Genomic DNA, 18,475 nt, shown 5'->3' with positions numbered 1-18,475 from the left:
TTTCTTTTATTTCCTCTCCCCTTTCTCTTCGAAATATATGCCTCTTTTCAGAAAGGCCCGAGATGTTTCAGCCTTGAGGGAGTTTTAAGCTCTGTGGAATCAGTTATTATAGTCCATTTCAGTGATTTTTGCTGTCCTTTTCACACACAAGAAATATGATGCCAACCTTTCCACAACACACATCTTACACCATTTGTGAGCTCCTTTTGTCATGAAATACCTCTTTGAGGCCCAGATCTGCAGGGGTCAGTCACAGAGAAGGATGAAAAACAACAGCAATCCTACAAAATCGGGACTTCTGCTTAATGTATTTATACATTACCGTGGGCATTACGGCAGTCTGCAGCCTTGCAGGGGTGGGTTCTGCAGGCATGTATCATGCCAGACAAACCGAATCAAACAACTGACAAAGTATGACAGAAGGGAAGGGTTTTCTTACCACTGCCCAACTCCCCCTGCCTTGATATCCAAGTTCAAGGAACAGAAGATGATACTCAGCAATTTGAAATGGGTTTTACTTTGCATTTTAGCATCAGTCACACTAGAATCCTGAAGTGGAACTTATGGTGCATGGGAACAAAAAATCCCACGCAAGCCATGCTTGTGTGACACTTGCAGTAAACCAGTTTTGTTCTCGCTGGCTGATGATCCACATTCCTCTGTGGCTGAGCCTCTGTGTAGCACCCCTGCGCTCATGTGTAGCACCCCTACCACACGTTGTATAGGGGTGCTTTTCTTAGCAGAAGCAGTGTCTAAATGGCTCATCACTTGCTCTGTGATAAATGGTCACTACTGAAGTCACACTAGAGTGATACAGAGGGAGATGAGGCAGCAAGAAACAAGTCTGGAGTCCATTAACAGGTAGCTCAGATCTATACACTCTGTTCTGAAACCTTCTGTTCTCTGCCCACTAGGTCCCTTTTTCTCCTCAGTTTGTGGGCTCCTGCCTGTGGGCTGCCAGGAGACACACACATTCCAAGTATCCTGGAGATATGCAAATCTTTGCTTCCTTTAACACCTCCATGTACTCACAATATGGTCAACGGAAGACAGGACTAAACCCTAGTAATTGTTCTATTTGAATCATAGGGAGGTTGGGGACAGGTTAAACTACAGCTCAGGCCAATGTTTCTAAGAGGGATTTGAAACCCAGTCACTCCAGCCTCCCAGCCCTGTTCAGCCTCCAGCTAGCAGCATGGAGTTTTTCTATAAACATCAGTCATAGACACCCAAACCTAAACAAGACAGTTTTGTTAGTATGTCTTTTAGGTTCAGATAATATCAGTTACACAACCCAAAAAGCCAATTTTGCACAAACATGCAGTTCAACAAAGGGAACTTTCACCAAAGAAGGAGCTTTTGAGTCATAGAATCATCAATTCATCAAGGCTGGAAAAGACATCTGAGATCATTAAGTCCAACCATCGACCCAATCCTACCATGACCACTAAGTCATGTCCCAAAGCGCCACATCTACATGTTTGGGTTTTTTTTTTTTAACACTTCCAGGGATGGTGCTTCCATGAGCACTTGTCCCAACAGATTTCCAGGCAAAATGAAACACCAAAGACAGGATAGAAAATAAAATAATGTAAAACTTTGTGGTGTTGTTTTTGTGTGTGGAAAATTGGAAACATTTTCCTTTGACTCTGTTTAGAATGGGCTAGTGTAATATTACAGGCAACACCAATATATGCCTGGTCTGACACAGGAGCCCTGGGAATGCACATGAAGGTGATCAAGCTGTAGGACTGGGTATTTCAGTAAGTTACTTTGCTGGAAATTAAGGACCTCTTATAAATGTCAAGAACATTGAATCTATACCTGTTAAAATACAATTAAAAAATGAAGTAGTTCTTATACCTGTACAGTAGCTACTTTTTAATGTTAATCACTGAGTCACATTTAAACTTCTTTAAAAACAGGAAATTATGTGAATGACTGAACACCTTTGTTTTTCTTTAGTTATTAAAGCACAGCAGAAGCCAATTAGAGATTTTTTTTTTCCCTCAATGGTAAATAACAGAGTGGAATGATGGTTTTTTCTTTTCTTTTCTTTTCTTTCCTATAAGAAGATTTCATGGCATGATGCAAAAAAAATCCCAGAAGTCATTGGGATGCTTGTGTCTGCATGAATGAAAATTGTATGCATGACTGCTACCAATGTACGATGGCCAAATGACAAGAATAAGTGGAGGCAGGTAGGGAAGCACTTTGTCCACATGTATGTGATGGCTGAGATATGCTTCTGCTTTGCTGGAGTTCCTCCCTCTAATTCTCTGCTGTTGAGAATAAAGTACTGGGTTGGACCTACCCAACCCACTATTCCTACTGCAAATATCTGATATGCACACTGAGCTGTTGCTCTCTCTACAACTGCAGAGGAAGCACTTCCATTTCCTTCCCCTTGCAGAGGATCTCAGGAGGACCCAAGAGTTGAATCACAGGAAGAAATGCTATTTATACTTCACCCTGAAATTATATTCTTAGTTTGAGTTTCCAAAGGTCACTTCAGGGAACCACAGTGGGATGCAGGTTTGGAACTGTGTGTTCATTATGATCTCGTGTGGCATTTCACAGCCCAGCACTGCAAGTTGTGTTATCAGATTTACAGTGTCGCAGAACAGGCCAAAGGTTGCTGCAGAAAATTTGCTCCCACTTTCCTGCTACTTCATGGACTGATAACATACATCTCAATAAACTGTCTCAGCACAATGATTTACATAAGAGTAGCAGAAGTGCGCTTGGGGGAAGGGAAAGAAAAGCAGAAATCAATGTGGCAAATTTAGTCAGACACATCTTTAACAAGCCCTAGATGAATTCTTGAGAGGAAATGCCCATGTTATCCCCAAATAAAGCCACAGTTGGCACAGTAATATATTCGTCTGTGCTTTTCTTTTTCCTGATATGGTGAAGAAGAGTTTGAAGACTACATTAACAGTTTTAGTACTTGTTTAATTCCACAGGCCTAGTCAATTTTGCTGCTTTAGAGGTTATCTTGGAAATAATGTTCTGTGATGCTGTCCATTCCTAATTGACATGAACTGATTGCTCAGCCTATGGAGAAGCAAATTATTTTTACCTTAAGGAGGGAGGTGAAAGAATTTTTGTGCTGCTTCTGGTGCATGTAAGATGACAATCAATGCCTCAATCTTTACAGAGTAATTAAAAAAGATACCGGACTGATAAGCAGAAAGGTGCTTTACCAAATAGACTTGTCCATTTACCAAATAGACTTGTGAATATAGCAAACTGACAAAGGGAAAAAAAAAAAAAAGAAGAAAAAAGGCATGATGATTTAATTATGGATGGAAATACAGCTGTCTGGACACAGCTGAATGCCTGGCAGTTCCTGTCAGTAGCTGCAGCCACCATACATTTACCACATCCAAGCATACTCAACTGAGTAGAAGATTGCAGTTGGTGCATGGTTCAATAACCATGCTGAGGTCAAAATCCAGTCTTAATGATGTGATGGAACCATGATGCAATTCCTACCTAAGTCACACATCCACACAAGCTCACACTGAGACAATCAATGCCACCTCTTGGGTCTAAACCCAGAGTTTCCACGCAGACAAAAGAAGAATGTGCTAGCAGTAGAAATGGATAGCAAGTTTATCTGTGCTGTGGAGCACTCATTAGAGACCTAGATCTCAAATTTATATATGTAAGCTTCAATTTTACAATAGGTCCCTGAACTACTCCAATAGATCCAATGCATAATTTTATGAAGCGTATCAAGTAGTATTTTTTAATTTATACTTATGCAGCAGTTCTTGCTCAGTGGGCTCAAGATATTTTACAGACTATGTTATTGACAGGACTTTCCTTAAAGATTTGTTACCAACATGACCAACCTGTCACCCAGCTGCAATGTCAGGAATGTAATTTTTGACATACAATACTGTCCACTGTGGTTGTTCTTCTCATTGCAATTAACAGTTTTCAGGTCAAACCAAAGTACTGTCCAGAGACTGAAATGGAGCTGACTGGTTGGCATGCATATTAAACACACAACAGACCAAAGTTCAGGTCTCACTCTGCCTAAATCAGAGCATAGAACAATGCTGAGTGTGACCCTCTCAAATTTTACAACTGGGCCATTTTAGTGAATGTGTCAAATCTAGAAGTTTTTCACAAAGAGGAACCCTTGCTTCCTGGCCAGTCTCTCTGCAGTCTAGCTTTTTCCTTTAGCATAGACAGAGAAAAATAGAGATTCAAGATTCAAGGCTGGACAGCAGCTGAGACAGTCAATTGGGTAGCCAAGGCTCAGCATCCAGATCTGGAATTCAGAATATAATATGAACTACCTCACACTTAAGTTTATGTGATTTAACTCCTATCATGGCATTCCCATTTGAACTGGTTGAATATGAAGTTAATTCTCTAATGCCTGCTAGACTTTTGGTATTGCTGCTCATTCATGTCACCCACCTCACAGCTGCTCTTCTTCTAGCAATACACCTGCTTTTCATTACTGAAAGATCAATATGACCAGTCAGCACTATCCATGGGCCAACTTTAGCCAATAGTGCCCAAAACTAGACCCCACATCTCCATGAGTTTCATGAGAGCTGCTCATGGTTGGCATTGTGTGGGCAGGCACCACAATGCCAGACACCCTGTCTGGCAGTTTTTTCAAGGAACAAGGAAATGGCAATGGCAGGCATAAAAATGAAGAGCAGCAGAATTCATTCCTTTGGTATAAACACCAGTCAGTTGCAAATAATTTCCATTAGAGTAGAAAAGCAAAGCCTGGTTCTGTAGATTGTCTACAATTTGGGAGATACGATGAATGACACATCTTGAGAGATAGGTGCTAAGGCAGCTGAGGTTAAAACCTGGAGAACACATCTCTAAACATTTTGTAGTTGACAGAGAGTGGAGTGAGGAATTGTAGGTTTTCTGAGCAAGGAAAACAGTGAAGAATTTAACAGAAAGATTTACTCTTAAAAATATTGGGAGATGTTAAAGATTTCTGCTTGTTGAGGTGAACACCTCTATGAATTTGGATTTGGTAGTCCTCAAAAGTATGAAATTCTCAGAAGATGGAGTTATAGGAGAGGAATATGGGAAAGGGAGGACTCCTTGTGCAAAATTTACTGTTATCCAGAAATAATAATAATAATGGAACTGTTTGCTTTAAGGAATGCCAAAGGATGACCAAAATGAAAACAATAACAAGATTTCCAAGATCCAAAAAGAAGACTAAGATTGTGATGAAAGAGTCCATATATGCTGAAATATCATTTTACATTTGTAGGTCAGAAGTTTATGTTTGCAGTGTTGTGAAATGAATGTGTCAGGAGAAATAAATCACACTCATATCTTGGGGCTATTGGTAGTGTATTCAATACATTGATTAGTTTTATCCAGATGATAGTAGTAGTTAGACAATTGTGATCCTTACAAGTTTAGAAATTGCTTTGCTCAATTATTCTCCCTCTCCCTAGAGTCTCTCTTTTTGTTACAAGAGCTGTTAAAACCAAGTTTTCAGCAACACACACAGGCAGAAAAATTGCAAACGTTGCAAAGCAGAGCTGCATGTACCCTTCACATTAGTGGGCATGAAAACTGTGCTAAATTAATGCCTGAATCAATGGCCATTGTGTTGGTCATTTGACTGCTTTTTTTACTGCCTTTGTGCTTCTTGTATCCTGGAAGCTGTGCAAACAAATCAGGTGTGCAAATGAGATTGTAGTCAGGAAGATTTGGGTTTTTCTCTGTTACTTTATACTTTAATTTTTTTATGAGTCTCTTGTGTCTAGTTTTGTTTATAATGCCTTGTGGCAGATCCTATTTGTGACTTACCATTTTAAAGCAGTTTTTGTATTTCATCTCTGTAGAATTCCCTCTGGAGGATGCTACCAAGGAGGCTAATCATGCCAACAAAGACTACTGGAGTAGAGGAACTCGGGAAAAGAAGCAGATTTTGTTATTGCATATCTGCAGGAATGTCAAATTCATCTGGGCTGCCACAATACATGTGCCTCTTTTCTTATTTTTTGAACTTTTTTTCCCCCCTTTTCTCTCAGAATAGGTGGAAAAGATTCACAGTCACTCATGCTGTACATCACTACTTTCCCTGGTATGTAGGATGAGAGAATCAGTGAGTGGACTGGGAAAAGGAAACTGAAACACTTTTTGCCACACAATCCATTTCACAATCTGTTGAACCATGCAGGAAGTTGGCAGTGCCAATCTTCAGGCATCCCACCCCCAGCCCGACAACTGATCAAATAACCACCCAAACACAGCAAAACACCCACAACAGTGCTAATGGTTTTGTATCAAAGGATATGGAAATTTTCTGATAATATGACAAAAGCAGTGACCCAGAGACAGAGGACAAAACCTGACTTGTCATTTGGATCTAATTTGCCAATAATTAGAGGACAAAATTTAAACCTTTCTGTTGTGTTCTTGTTCTTTGAAATGAAACTGTAGTTGCTGTTCCACAGCAATCTTCAAGACAAGGAGCACCAGGTTCTAAGGAAGACCTTTTGATCTGGGGAGTAAATGTCAACCTACGACGACAGAGATCCAGAGTCTATTCTTCATCCCATGACTGATTCCTAGCAAGCCCCTGGCAAACCAGTCAGTCTCCTGTGCTGCTGCCTCACTGTTCAGGCTCAAAGTTCATCTGGGCAGGACTGTTTTGTTTTGCCAGTTTTCTAGAAGGCTACTGTAACACAAATAGTGTTAGCTTGGTTCAGGAATGCTTGCAAACTGCTTGGGATGTGTGCATCAGAAATATTAAAGTGTGATTGAGAATTAGCAATGGGTTGGAGGTGATGATATGAAGAAACCTAGGGGTCCTCAAAAAGTACATAGCTGTTTTCAATTCAAAGCATCAAATAGCTCCCTTTTCATGTCAGTACTGAGAAAAAAATAAGATAAAATAATTTCCCCTGAAGGACAGCCTACTGGAAAAGTGTCATTTGTTCTTGACCCAGCCTCTAAACTCAGGCTTACTGGCAAAATGGTAGAGGAGTTAGCATATCATCTTGGGGTGTGCAGCAGTGCAGAAGAATTTGACAGCCTCCTGGATGAGTTCTCTATTTACCAACTCTTTGATACTGACAGTGTTATGAAAGGGCCAGTAAACACAGCAGTGCTCTAGTTCTGGGGCACTGTTCTTGGCAAGAAGCAGGCATTGGGGCTGATTTTTTTGTTTAGTTAGACTCATGTCGATTCCTTCGTGTTTGCCTAACTCAAAGAGGCAGAGCCTGAAAGACTTTTTGCAGAAACACAAAAGACCAAATTATAATAGTGTCTAAAGAGCCAGTCCTGCCAAAAATATGTGTCTTCAATTAGATTCTTATCTGGGTAAAATGGAAAAGCTTTATACTGGCTTGTAGCAGCTGAGCATCTGGTCTATCAACTTTGCTACAGAAATATGATATTGTGGTATCAATTAGCTTATGTCTTAAAGCAAGCATACATAGTCAAAAAGAAAAAGCATTCAGATCTTGGCTTGGTCCATCCAGGAATTTGCTTTAAAAGATGAACAAGCAGTTCAGTCTGAGCATGTGCATGCATCTTTTTTACAGGACAAGAGCATAAACTTGAACAGTTATTGAACTCCTCCTGCAACCCTTATCATCATAGAAAATGAGGTGCAAAAGAAGAAATTATTTGCAGATATTCTGTATTAATAATCTTACTGTCAATGTTCAAGAAAACAAGTATCCATATTGTCAAATCATAATTATTTTTCTACAAGTTGAATCTAAATACCAGCATTATTCCAAGCATACTTTAGCAGTTCAGGTTTCCTCTGGAGCTAAGGAAGATAAGTTGGTACTTAAATGAAATACTCTGAGTAGCCCACCAAAGGTTATATCTTGCAAAGAGAGCCTAAACTCTAATCCAAGGACACAGATGAAGTTCCTAGAGGTCAGAAGGCATGAATGAGTCCCATCTGGCCCCAAAACAATCCCATGATACTTTTCATGCCAAAGTTGAGCACATTTCACCAGCACATCCCATAACTAGGTGAAGACTCTTTTGACAGCTGGGCAAGTGGATGTTTCTGTGCTTGAAGGTAATCAGCTATGCAAGCCTTTGTCAGGCTGAGCCCTATGTTTGAAAGCAACTTTAAAATCTCTCAGTAGGAGGGGTAACATGCAAGCCTTATTATTATTTTACTTGCTACTGCAAACTAACTGATGTAATAACTCCTAGCATAATAATTCAGGATCTAGTTAGTCTAGGATGAGTGTAAAAAAAACATCAAAAACATATGGAGCATAGCTTTTAATTGCTATGAGCCTCCCCCCCCAGTCTTTTAGCACTGTGAACTAGCTATTAATAAGTGACCAGAGAACAGATCGAGGGATTGTATTTAAAGACAGTTCTCAAAATGTTTAGAGCTCAGCATGACGACGGTCTCAAATTTGCCAAACGAGGCCTCTAAATTAAATATTTCTCATTCAGAATCTTCACAAATATGCAGATGTTTGCGAAGACAAATACGAGTTTGTGACGCTCCTGACATCCTATCAATTTGTCAGCCTATCCTTTTGCACTTTGCAGCAGCAAATATGGCTTTGTGTAGCAACAGAAGGACCATCTTTCATTTCAGCTGAAGGCCACATTCTGCAGCTCACTCAAATGTTATAGACAAATGCTCTTCATAAAATAAGGCAAATGTGTCTTTTTTTTTCCTCTCCCTCCTTTTTATTTTTTGGTTTATAGGAGGTCAGCCGTTATTCTCTGTCAATGGATTATTATCAAAGATAGAACCTTAACAAGCATTTGCTTTTCCTACTCATTTTTAGGGTCATATTACAATCCATTGAAGTTTTGTGAATCTGAAGAAAAAGGGAAGAGGGAGAAAAAAAAAAAATCAGCGACAGGACTCACCATCTGTTGCATAATGAAAGAGACATGTGAATAATAGAACGTCAGTTGAAAGGGTTGCAAGTGATCAAATGTTGTTCAGCACCTCAATAATATTTCCTCAGGAAAAAAAAAAATATATAAAAAGGCTTGCTTCAGATATTTCGGCGTTGCAAGTTTTTGTTTGTTTGTTTTGTTGTTGATTCCATAGCTGGGAGTGGAATTTAATATAAATTACATTTTATATATATATATATATATACACTCACACACACTCACACACACACACATATATGGTTGTGGGCTTCTCAAACGTGACAATGGTTGGGGGATAGTGACAACAACCACAGATTCGGACAGCTGCTCCCTTCGCTTTTGAAGTTCAGGGGCTGTGGAGAATGTACATATACAGCTCATATTTATAGATGAGGAGTGGAATTCTTAATTTAAGTCCAAATGTGTAGCTCGCACAATCCTGTTTTACTAACATTCTTTCTTTGAAATGAATAAAGAGCTGCCAGTTAATCCTTCAAAATAGTCCAAAATAAAGGGCAGACCTGAGCAGTTTTAAGGCCAGAATGGTTTTCCCAGATGCTTTTTCAATTTTGGAAGAAAGAAGAATACAAAGTTCTTTAATATTTGATAAACCCATCACCTGATGGGATGCCACTCTCCTGTAATGAATCCACAAACTCTGCTTTACCATATACCCCTTAGGCTACAGTAGAAATATTTTCTATGATGTTTTCTTAGAACAAGAATTGAGGTTATGAGAGTCATAACTATCATTCCTAAGATGTCAGAGAGTTGGTCAAAAAATAGGTGATACTAAATGCTAATGCAAATAGCACCATGGTCCACTGAAAAAGAAGCCACAGTTTTGTTTCTATTTTAACCAGTATTTCATCTAGCTACTGGTGTCTCTTTCCAAATCTGTTCTCTCACAAACCATCTTGTGCAAAGCCTACATACGAAATAACTTTTCCACAGATATAAATCACAGCTTTTAGAGTTCTATCAGAAACAAATCTGAACAATGGAGATACCAAAATATGGATGCAGTTACAACCAAATGACTCACTGCATCTATCTATATCTATACATTATTTTTCCTTTCCATGTTCCAAGCATTTCTGTCCTCAGCCATTTTGCATTCGAGGCTCAAAACTTTCCTCCATGCAGTAGTCAGGTCCTATTTACATTAAACACATTTTACTAATTCTCTCTTTCCTTCTGTAGAAGCCTTGATAAGGAAAAACCTTCTCCTTGAACACTCAGTCATTCAAATGAATGGGTATTTCCTTGGAATGCTGGGTTGTTTTCCCCCCTCCCCCCCAGGAGTACTGGCAGATCAAAAGTTCACAGAAGTATTCTGGTGCAATTTGTAGATCAGCTGCACAGAACACTGTGCCTTGCTACATTTCTAATGGGTTACAATTGAAATGCTACATTTTCATTTTCGACTGACAATGAAAAACACCAAGCAATATTCTAAGGCCAAAAATTATTGCTGCAACTTATGAGCAAGTCATTTCCTAACAGCTTTGTTCCTTGAATACTGTCTTATCAAAAGTGCCCAGGATTTTATTGAAGTGAACCGTTCTAATGAAAAAAAGCATTTGATGAACAGGCATGGCTGCAAACTCAATTCCACTCCCCTTCTTTCCGATTGGTTTCATCAGTAAAATAACCAGAAGCACCCAGGTGACCACAGATGGAAATATCCAAGTAAGATTTCTTTTGGATGACTTGGCTTTTTTTCTTTTCTTTTTAAAAGAACCCTGTTCTTAAATTAGTCTCCTAAATATGGACGCAGGCATGCGATTCCAGAAACACCGAGTGGAACACACGCAAGTCTTGTATGTCCTCAAACTATCTGATCCAATTTTTTAAACTTCTTAAGAAATAACATCTTAATACCCAATTCTGATGTTCCATATGTTGGAAGTGAGCTTACCAATTATTACTGTTTTATTAGATTTAGTTGCCTCTTTGATCTCTTGTAACGCTGTGCACTCAATATCTTTTCCTCCGATCCAGATGCTCAGTTTCACCCTACTAATACAGTTGTAGTCCTATTGCATGGAATTTCTGTACTTTTGATCTCACTGGTAGAGACAGAGACATAATTACAGTAACAGATCAGGCTGCCTGCCAGTATCAATGGTAAATAACACTGAATGACTCATAGTTTCACAGTTATAACGTGGTTTACACATTTTGGTATGCAGCTGCCCAGACTTAGCCAGAACGTATACACGAGTGCCAAATCTTTTTTGCAGAGCAGGGGATCTGTGAGTTAATCAGCATTGGCCCTTCCTTTGGCAAAGAACTGAAATCAAGACAGGATGGACTCCAGTGCAAAATGTTATAATATAACAAAAAAAAAAATTAAAAATTTTAAAAAATCCACTTGAGAAGCAAATTCAGGCCCAGTGCAGATGGCTGTGATTCCCCAGCATCAATACATAAATCCAGTTCTAGTTTGAGCTGGTTAGGGTTCAGCCTTCTACTTCTGCATCAGAGGAGGGATAAGGACCCCTCATTCTTCCGTGCTCACCTTCCACATGTGTGTGGGGAAGGACACTGCAAGGCTGGAAAGTAAAGCACCGAAGTCCTGGCTGGGCACAGCCTTCTTCGAGTGTGAGCCGTTTGGTGTTGGATAGGTTTTAACCACCACCCCATGCTTGCTGCTAGAGCACTTTCCACAACTGCCTTTGTGCTTTTCTGCAAAGCTCATTGAAGGTGAGCAGTTCTCAGATCACAGTGTAACTGAAAATCCACAGAGCTACGTGTTGCCACACACGTGCAGTACGTACACAGCCCACAGCTGCAGCTGTGAGACTCACCAGCTCTCTCTGCTCTCTGCACTTTCTTCCCCTTTCTCCTTAAGCATCTATTTTTGCTCAGCATAGCTTAAACACTGATGAGAAGCAATCTGGGACTTTTATCAACAAGTCCTTTTTAAAACTAAACTCTTCCATCAACTTCTAACAAAAGTGAACATGTGTGTCTTAAGCTGATAAATCTGCAGCAAGATGAAACATTAAAACAAAAAGAAAAGAAAAAAAGGGGGAAAAAAAAGAATGTATGTGCCCAGTGTTTATGATGTTAATTTCAACAATGTTGTCAATTAAATATTATTATGATCTCTGAAGTGAGATGCTATCTCTGCTTTTTCCAAAGCAGCTAATGCTCTAGAAGGAACTCTAAGTTTATGACCAGCAACAGCTGTAGTGTAGCATGCAAAGATAACTTAAATCTCATGCTTCAGGGTATAGGAGAGGTCACTGTGAGGGTCAGGAAGGACTTCCCCCCACCCCCCCTGATATAAAACCCTGTACAATAAGATAGGTATACTAGGAAGGTAGGAAAAAGTTATCAAGTTATGAAGTAATAGACACAGGTCACCTGATACAGAAGAGAAGTTTTGTGGAGCACTTGGACAATTGGATATTCCCCTGTGAGATTCACTGCACACCTGTGTGCTCAGGTTCTGCCTTATGAGATAGAGCTAATACATTACACTATATAAAGAGGGTTATTAAGCCATCTCCATAATGTTCAAATGAAGGTATAATTACATAGACACAATCCATACATTATATTTATCTGCAGACATAAGATGTGTGCATGTATAGGTGTAACAAAATACCCATACTGGATACTAAACATATCTGTAAGTAGCATTAGAGGAAGTTTAATGAAGTAACCTAATAAGTATGTTATATTTTGTGATGTGTCTTATAACCCCATTTCACTGCACTTTTTCATGTTGCTGAGAGCCAGGAACAACCAGGTTAATTAAAAGGGGTCCCAAAAGCCCAGGTGCTTGCTGGAGGGCAGAGGAACAGGGAAAGCCTGCCCTTGCTGGCACTGCTCGGCTACTTGGTGGGCCACACCACTTACTATGGAAGAGCATTAGGAAAGGGAGAAGTTTTCCTTCTATGGGATTCACAAGCACAATAAGATATTTACTGTATTTATTGTGGAGATCAAACCCACACACAGATGTCACATTTCTTGAATTCCATCAGTAGATCAGACAAGCAGTCTCTAGAAAGAGGACACTGCAGCCAGAAAGTTCAGAGCATGCAGGCGTTGGAGGGCCATTCCCGCTCCGATTTCTGTCATGCACCCTGAGCCTTTGTTGTCTCCGCAATGCTGATAAATCAATCCATCAAAAAATTTCCTCAGTGAAACTCAATCAAGAAAGGTCATGTCAGCGGGAGAGGAACAGATTAAATTAGCATCAAATTAGACATGGAAAGTGAGTTCTGTCAAAATCATCACAGCGCTCAGCACAATTAGAATATGTTAATTATGCATTTCATTAAGGTAGTGCTCTTTGAATGCGAGATGAAATGTCAGTGGTGTAGGCATCCGAAAAAAGGAAGATTGCCAGGCACAACTTTCTCTAGACAATGTGTGACACCTTCATTAACATCAAGAATCACAAGTCTGTCTTGACTTTTTTGTAAAGTATTAAACCGTTAACTGTTTGCTGGCACTCAGAGGAGGGAGAGCCATCCGCATCCCCTCTTGCTTGGCTCCTCCGACAGCCTTCTTGCTTTGCCAGGAGCCCTGGGGACTGCCACGAGTGTCCGGTGGGTGCTGCAAAGGCAGCTGCAATTTAATGAAGCCTTTGCCGGATGTACTGAGGATAATGCAGCTGCCCTGCGGGTACAGCTCTGGTGGGGGTGCCACGTGGCTGAGCTATTGCTGAAGAGGGCATAAGATAAGGAAAGGTAGAGGGAGGGATGGAAAGAGGGGAAAGGGTGGAACAGTTTTATTTTGCCTCTGGTTGCAAGATATAATAATAAGGGGAGAGCAAGAGAGAGAAAGGGGGAGGGGAAGTGCAGAAAAAAAGATCAGGGAGATTTGCAAACCTACATTTGACAAACCCTAATTTGGGATATTATTTTGTATATCAAACATCTTTGATTCCTAATGATGAGCTGCTTTTCAAAGAGAAAAAATGATCCCCAGTGAGCTTGGGAGGGAATTGTAGCTTCATAAAATACTATTTATATGCTTTATTAGATGCACTATCAGATATTAGGTTCAGAGAGGATTAAGAAAAATTACTAATGTGAGAAAACCTGTCAGCTTCAGATGACTTGGTTTGAGCCTCTTATGTTCTTCTCAGGCCCATGGGTGGGAAGTAGTTATGGCCAGCTGAGCTTCCTAATGATTACCTCACTTGTATTTCCTTGCCTAAAATGAGGGTATCAAAGCCAGTAGCTCTGAAATTGTGTCTGTTTGCTCTCAAAGCAAGGGAGAGTTGCTTGCAGAGCAACTGAGCACTAAGCTGTTTGAGATCAGCTACATGGTACTGTGAAGTTACTGTCCTCTGATGCACTTCATCTCCTCAACACAGCAAGCTTGTGCTGTGCTACTGCCACACACCACAACTGGGTCAGAAAAAAGAGGAACTGCCCAGCAAAAGTCTGCAGGCTGCACATCAATACTCAAGACTTTAGTTTTAAGAGACTTTGGAAATAAATAAATAAAACCCCAACCAAGCAACCAATCCCAACTCACTTTGAAAGTGCAAATTTACTTTCTGGCATCTCTCACTTTTCTTTTTGTTACTTACAAGGATGTGGTGGATATCACTATGTTAGAATAGAATAGAATATAGACTAAACCAGGGTGGAAGAGACCACCTTCTTGTTGTGCATGTTCTTGTTGTGATATTTCTAGTTACAGAACAAGACTCTGAGTCTAATGCTATGTGCAGCCCAAAACGCTGCTCAACAGAAACGTGTGTCCTGTGAAAAATATGATCTGTCCCAAGAGGCTGTGCACACAGTATGTGCTACATGTGGGAAAAGGATGTGCAAGCACATTTACTGATAGAAATGCAAACCAGGCATTTGTGTGCTCACTTGTGATCGTGGAAACAATCATGCAGTGTATGCAAACATTTCCATGTCTAACCTGTCCCTTGGTTATTTTTTTCCCCCCTCTCCCTGGGTACAAACTTCAGTTTACTGATGGCATGTAAAGCACCAGAGGACTGAGAAAGGGGTGAATGAGAAAACTTTTGTTGTGCTTTTAATGGTTTTATTCTTTCATTTATCGTAGCTTTTGTAAACCCTGCCTGAGAATTCCAAGTTGCCAAATCTTCTCCCCAAAGATACATGCTGTAGCTTCCAGTGCCCTCAGGACTCCATTTTAATGTAACAGGTTCCAATATAGTCAAAAAATGCCAGCAAGTGAGTAGGAGCCAGAGTTTACTTCAGCACACTTGGCTGGCCTTTCAACTTTCTGAAATCTGTTTTCACTGGAGCTAGAAAAAAGAGATTTTTATCATTTGAAAGAAAAAAAATCGAATCCCAGAGCAAACAAGCTTTAAGATTATGTTAGTTCTGCTCACTAGCTCAGAGACAAGAGGACTAAAGATGAACTGACAGGGGGTTTAGTCCTCTCAATGCAGCAGTGTGTGTAGAGCTCTGCCTCAGCTCCTGAGCAGCAGCCCTGGTGCCCAGTTTGCAACTGAAATGGGAAATTACTTCAGTGTAATGAATTTGCTACGTCATCAGTGACCTCAGACGCACATTGCTCCTGTGATGCCTCTGCTTGCTGAGCTCACTGAGCCACAGGGCACTTAGGCTGTTCTTCCATGACCCTGCCACATCCTGCCATGCCCACAAGTGCATTTTGTCAAGAACCTAAAGAAAATTCACGGCACAAGACAGAAAATTGACTTTGCCCTAATGACAGCTACCTGGTAATAGCATCTTTCCATTTCCTTTGTGTGCCTGGGCTTAACAGTGTAATAATTACAGGCCAAATCTAGTCACGAGACAGTTTAACTGAAGTCAAGGATATGAATTCTGGAATAAATATGATTCAAGTAGAACTATGCACATGTTTCATCCAGTGTCCAAATTTTATTATCATTCTCATGCATTTTGGGCTGTTAAGCTCATGAAAATAAAGATTATCTGCTTTGATTTTTGATGAAGTGTCCTGTTTGTTCTGCAAGTAAATGCATGGGTTTAGTTTACACTGAGGTTTAAAAATAAATAAATAAGCTAGAAACTTTTCTTCAGAGTGAGAATTCAGTGTTAATTCCAGAGAACATCATCATTAAGTACCTTGACAGAACACTTTCTGGGGTCTGTGGGCAAACTGCATTTGCCATCTGTACACTACTGGTCTCCAAAATTTTCACTTATCCCTGGCTTAGCACTTCTTTTGTAGTAATAGTGATCTGATCACAAGCTCTGTTTCATCATTTATATGTCAGCATGACTGCTAGGGTTACAGGGCTATAAATTAACATAATTGAATGGTGAATCAAGCTCATTTATTTCTACTTTCCTTCATGATAGGAAGGAAAATATAAAGCTAAAATAAGCTTCAATCATGAGCCCTCAAAAAATTAGCTTTCCACCTTCAATGCCTCCTGGAATCAGTGTTCCTTTCTGATGAAAATATAGAGTTAAACCCAAACCTGGCAGCTCTCCTGATGAAGGAGGTTATGTTAATGGACAGTTTTTGCAAGGAGATGGATCATTTTGTCCATCTAATGTTTTCCATGAAAGTACAATGGCCAAATATATATCCATACCTTCAAGTAGGTAGCAGTAAACTACATCAGAGCATTTGCATTGTACAGCTTACCTGTCTTTATTCTAAAGTTGGGAAAATAAGTTTGACCACTAGACAACAAGGAAAATACTTTTTACACTAAATGGGAGAAGTGAAAGGCATGAACATTAACTCTTTTTTAGTAGCTGTGTTGGTTTGTGGCATGAACAATTTACAATCTTACAGTTAAAAATAGAATAGAATAGAATAAACCAGGTTGGAAGAGACCTTCAAGATCATTGTGTCCAACCCATCATCCAACACCATCTAATCAACTAAACCATGGCACCAAGCACCACATCAAGTCTCCTCCTAAACATCTCCAATGATGGTGACTCCACCACCTCCCCAGGCAGCCCATTCCAATGGACAATCACTCTCTATGAAGAATTTCTTCCTACCATCCAGTCTAAACCTCCCCTGGCACAGCTTGAGACTGTGTCCTCTTGTTCTCATGCTGGTTGCCTGGGAGAAGAGACCAGTCCCCGCCTGTCTACAACCTCCCTTCAGGTAGTTGTAGAGAGCAATAATATCACCCCTGAGCCTCCTCTTCTCCAGGCTAAGCAACCCCAGATCCCTCAGCCTCTCCTCATAGGGCTGTGCTCCAAACCCCTCACCAACTTTGTTGCCCTTCTCCAGACACATTCCAGCAACTCAACATCTTTCCTAAACTGAGGGGCCCAGAACTGGACACAGTACTCAAGGTGTGGCCTAACCAGTGCTGAGTACAGGGGCAGAATGACCTCCCTGCTCCTGCTTCCAGTTAACCTAGAAATTAATTTGGAAGAGTTGCTAATCACTACTAGATGTATGTTTTTGTCTTCGTTTTTTTTTTTTTTTGACCTCTGGGATAAAAAAAAAAAAAGAAAAAGAAAAAGAAGAAAATTTGTATTTGTCATTTGAAAGTACAAAGGAAGTGTCACATGAATGAATGTAAGGTTTTGTTTCATATTGTAAGTATACACTTTGTTATGATTTTAACATCTGCAAGTTTTTTTCCTCCAAATCTCCATTGAGACCACAGTGCCAAACAAAAATTGACAATCAGAAATTTCCAGTAATGTTGTTGAGTGATAATATTTGTTTGGGTTGAAATTGTACTTTCAAACAGGAAAATAAAACCAACCAAACGAACAACCCCAAACAAACCAATTTTCTAAACCAAGTGGCAGATAAATACTAACTTGGCTGCTTCAAGATAGTGTCACAAATTTAATTTCCATTGTGGAGAAGCCTCTCTAATTTGCTGTGTCCCTGGCAGAAAAATATTCTCTTCCTCATCCTTCCAGCCACTACATGGTGTTGTACAAAAGGAAGAGAGACATGCCCTCTGCTCCTTGGATTTTACAATCTGGTTATATGTGACATGCATGACAGAGAGAGATGCCACTGCATGAGTTAGAGGGAGAGATGCAAAGTGTTTAGGAGATCCAGGGAAAGATTTACATGTATAAATAGTTATTTTAAGAAACATTCATTTACACAACTGTGGCAGTACTCTTTAAATTCAGTCAGCTGTTCTGTCCTGTGCTGAAATATATGACTGAAGAATTTAAATTGGTTAATCAGAGTTTAAGGAAAACCCACCACTTCTCAAGACAACCTGGGCTGCTGACTGCCAGAGACAACCAACTGCTATGGCACTGGGTGGGAAATGCACTTGTGGGAATGTCACACACTGCCAAATGCTGCTGCCCTCAGCACCAAAAACACCCAGGAAATTGCCAGTCAGTGTTCAGTGGGTGGCTTGAAGAAAAGTCTTATCACAAAGAGCTCAGAATTTTGTGTAATGACAAACCACACTGTGGACAAACAGCAAGGGGGCAACAGGTACAGAGGCAAGTGGGGACGTTGACATAAATGTTTCTTGGGCAAGGATCAAAGTAGGCACAGATGACTGATAAATCCTGTGGGCCCACTGTCATTCCAATGCACAGGGAAAGCTAATAAAACAGCATCAGAAACAACTAACACATTTCTAAAATGGCACAGGCACCATCACTGAAAATATTCCAAAATATAGTAG

General features: G+C 40.1%; 1 protein-coding gene across 2 annotated transcripts in view; it reads right to left on the bottom strand.

The window, feature by feature from the left end:
- Window positions 1-18,475, bottom strand: part of TSHZ2 (teashirt zinc finger homeobox 2) — a 223,504-nt gene that overhangs the window by 35,321 nt on the left and 169,708 nt on the right. The window lies entirely within an intron of this gene.

Source organism: Dryobates pubescens, chromosome 26 (assembly GCF_014839835.1).
Source record: "Dryobates pubescens isolate bDryPub1 chromosome 26, bDryPub1.pri, whole genome shotgun sequence".
Classification (NCBI taxonomy): Eukaryota; Metazoa; Chordata; class Aves; order Piciformes; family Picidae; genus Dryobates; species Dryobates pubescens.
Note: the sequence above shows the minus strand (reverse complement) of the source record. Positions and strands in the feature narration are given on the sequence as shown.